The 3,905-nt window shown below is 46.4% G+C and overlaps 1 pseudogene; it reads left to right on the top strand.

The window, feature by feature from the left end:
- The first annotated feature begins 836 nt into the window (after nt 1–836).
- On the top strand, nt 837–1,624 carry LOC131923170 (proteasome activator complex subunit 1-like; annotated as a pseudogene).
- The last annotated feature ends 2,281 nt before the right edge of the window (nt 1,625–3,905 follow it).

Consider the following 3,905-nt stretch of genomic DNA (forward strand, 5'->3'; position numbering starts at 1 on the left):
CCTGTCTGGAAAAAAAAAAAGAAAGAAAAAACAAAAAAAAAACAAAAAAAAAAAAAGAAAGAAAGAAAGAAAAGAAAAAGAAAATGCCGTATAGACCTGCCTACAAGAAAATCTGATGAGACATTTTCTCACTTGAGGTCTCCTCTTCCTAGATGACCCTAGTTTGTGTCAAGCTAATAAAACAACAACACAACATCACACAACACAACACAAGAAAAACTCAACCACTTTCCTTCTCTCTACAGCATCTGCTGGCTGGGATGTAAGGATGACAGGTTTTCAGGATGTTGATCTGCTCTCCTCTCAGACTGCTGGCTCCCTGAATCAAAGCACAGTTCTCGCGGGTCTAGTCCTGTCTCCTCTCAGTGACCTCGGCAGGCACCGGCCAGTGTTGAGCTCCAGTACTCCCACCACACTCTCACCACCCACAACTGTCCATCTGGGGGTTGGGGATTTAGCTCAGCGGTAGAGCGCTTGCTTAGCAAGTGCAAGGCCCTGGGTTCGGTCCTCAGCTCCGAGAAAAAAACCAAAAACAAAAAAACACAACTGTCCTTCTGAACCTCAGGCCCCAACTTCATTCCTTTGCCTTCAGCAAATGTCCTTCAAGAACACCAGTTCTGTGGCCACTCAGCCCTCTACACGTGGGCTGCTTACACTGGACTCCTCAGAGGAGTGCGGTGACCCTCTCGTTCATATGTTTGAAAAGTGGCCACCACTTTTCTCACTCTAGGAGCAAATTCAAATTAAAACTTCCCTCAAGCTTTCTGCTGTCCACTCCAGGCTCCTCATGTGGTACTCCGCCCGCCCCCCGCCCCCCCAGCCCTGGCGATCTGACCATGGTCACACTGAGGGTCCATCCTGAAGCCTAAGCCAAGGTGGATGTGTTTTGTGAAGACCTGTGCAGCAAGGAAAGGCATTTGATTATGACCCCATCCTCCTCCACCTCCTCATACAGACAGAAAACCTGCTTGGAGGCTATTTTCCCAAGAAGATCTCAGAGCTGGACGCGTTCTTCAAGGAGCCAGCTCTCAATGAAGCCAATGTGAGCAATCTGAAGGCTCCATTGGACATCCCAGTACCTGATCCAGTCAAGGAGAAAGAGAAGGATGAGAAGAAAGGGGGAGATGATAACAAAGGTCCTCCCTGTGGCCCAGGGAACTGCAGTGAGAAGATTGTGGTCCCCCTGCAGCACCTGAAGCCTGAGATCAAGGATGCCATCCAGCAACTCCATCAGGTCACTACCTGGTTTGTAACGACAGCTACCTCGGAGAGAGGATGGGAATAATTTTGGAGTGGCTGTCCAGGAGAAGGTGTTTGAGCTGATGACCAGCCTTCATACAAGCTGCAGGGCTTCCACACTCAAATCTTGAAGTACTTCTCGGAGAGAGGTGATGGCAGTGAGCAAAACAGCCCCATGTGGGTGATTATTAGCCGCTGTGCATGAGCTGGATGAGACAGAGTACAGATGTCCTGGATGAGCCAGGACATCCGGCTGATGGTCATGGAGATCCCTAATGTTTATGCGGTGTTGTATGACATCAGCCTGAAGAACTTCAAGACGCTCAAGAAGCTCCATGGAGAAACAAAGGGAATGATCTATCGAGCCCCCTCTCTTGTTCTCTGATGGGCACAATAGAGACCTTCCTGCCTTCACCAGGAACTCTAGTCCGGACCCAGTCTTCTTCCTGCTGGGGTTTCTCCCTTACTCTGCCTCCCAAGCACAATAAATATATGGTTGCTCGCCAAAAAAAAAAAAAAATCCCCTCAAAAGTTTAGTACAGTGGTGCATGTATTGTAACACCCAGGAAGCTGAGGCAGGAGGATCTCAAAGTTCAAGGCTATACCCTATGTAAAACAACAACAATACGCCCCCCTGGGGCGGGGGAGTGGTATAGTTCACTGGTAGAGCCTAGCATATACTAGGCCTTAGATTCAATATCTAGTGCTATATACATACATGCACACGTTAATTCATCAATTAAAAACAGGGCTTTGGAGATGGCTCAGCATGTGTACACACATGGAGATGGCTCACATGTGTACATGAGCGTGTACACACACGTGAACATACCTTCATACCACACAGATACACAAAATAAGAAAGAAAAATTCTAATGTCAAGCTAGGGGCATAGCCCAGTGGGAAGAGCAAGGCCCTAGACTCTGTCCCCAGAAAAACAAACAAGAGAGAGAGAAAGAGAGAGAGAGAGAGAGAGAGAGAGAGAGAGAGAGAGAGAGAGAGTTAGAGAGAGAGTGAGAGAGAGAGAGAGAGAGAGAGAGAGAGAGAGAGAGAGAGAGACTAATTCTGTTCAATGGGGTCTTCTCTAAAGGCATAATTTGAAAGGCATGTAAAGATTGAAGGCCACAGAGGCTCAGCCAGGAGAGGGTGAGGTGAGGCTCTCATCAGCCCAGAGGTTCCTCAGCTGGAGGTTCAGCCAAGCCTCTGAAGAACTTCAGAAAGATGTTCATCATGAAAATGTGTGACTGTGGAACCTAAGCCAGAGAAAGGGACCCTATCTCAACTGGGAATAGACCGTACATGAATTACTAGACTTGGTCAGTGTTAATTTCCTGGACTTCACGCTAATTTTATAGTTAAGAAAAATGTGGAAGTTTTAGAAAAGAGAATGACAGGTACAGGATCTCCTGTACTTTTTCAAAAATATTCTGTAAACCTGAGATTATCTCAAAACAAAGAGTTAAAAAAAAGTGGAACACACACAAATAGAATTGTGTTCACAAGCCGGGCGGTGGTGGTGCACACCTTTAATCCCAGCACTCAGGAGGCAGAGGCACGTGGATCTCTGTGAGTTTGAGGTTAGCCTGGTCTACAGAGTGAGCTCCGGGACAGCCAGGACTGTTACAGAGAAATCTTGTCGTCTCAAAAAAAAAAAAAAAAAAAAAAAAAAAAAAAAAAAAAAAAAAAACGAAAGAAAAAAGAAAGAAAGAAAAAGAAAAAAGAATTGTGTTCCCATGTTGAAATAGGTTTGGCTTTTCTTTTCCTTCTTTCTTTCTTTTTGAACATGGGCATGGCAGATTCTAATGGCTGACTAATGCCCTTCTCTAACCACTCCCCATTTTTTTCCCCTCGTTAACTTCTATTTTGCCCAGTCTCCTTTCAACAGCTCAGGCTTTAGCTCTTCTCCAGCCCTGGTGGGTGGGTCTTGATTAGTCTAAGCCAATTGGTACCCTGCCAACGATTGGTTAGACCCAGGAACATGATGCAGTTCCTGCCATGAGATAATAATAGCAAATATTTATATAGCACACAGCAAGTGCCAGGCACTGTTCTCAGCACTTTAAATAGGAAAAAAACCCTGGGCTCTCACTTGACCCTATCAATCAAATACCGAGAGATCAATTCAGTGACTCCAGGTCACACAGCTGATGAGAGGTGGGAGAGATAGGATGGGGACCTTCTTAAAAAGTTTTCATTGTTTGTAAAAGGGATCTAGTGCAGCTGCAGTGTTTGTGTTCCTAATCAAACCCAGGGTCCTTTGTAGACTAGCCATGCTCTCTACCACCGAGATGCATCCTGTTCCTACTGGCAGCTTTTTGTTGTTGTTTGTTTAAGACAGGCTCTCCTGTGGTCCAGGCTGACCTCTTGATTTGCACCAGGGACTGACACTGAACTCCTGATCTCGCTGCCTCCCCTTTCCTGAGTGCTGGGACTACACGTGCTCACCACCCAGCTCAGCTCTGCTTTCTCATGTCCCTTTTCTTTCTATAAAGAAGCCACCTTTGGGGTTGAGGATTTAGCTCAGTGGTAGAGCGCTTAGCCCTAGGTTCAGTCCTCAGCTCTGGAAAAAAAGAAGAAGCCATCTTTACTGCTCCAGGGTGCTGTCATCTGCTTGTGATGTCTCGTACCCCAGCAGCCATTTTGGTACCATCGCAAAGCAGCCAGGC

This window comes from Peromyscus eremicus, chromosome 13, assembly GCF_949786415.1.
Source record: "Peromyscus eremicus chromosome 13, PerEre_H2_v1, whole genome shotgun sequence".
Taxonomy (NCBI): domain Eukaryota; kingdom Metazoa; phylum Chordata; class Mammalia; order Rodentia; family Cricetidae; genus Peromyscus; species Peromyscus eremicus.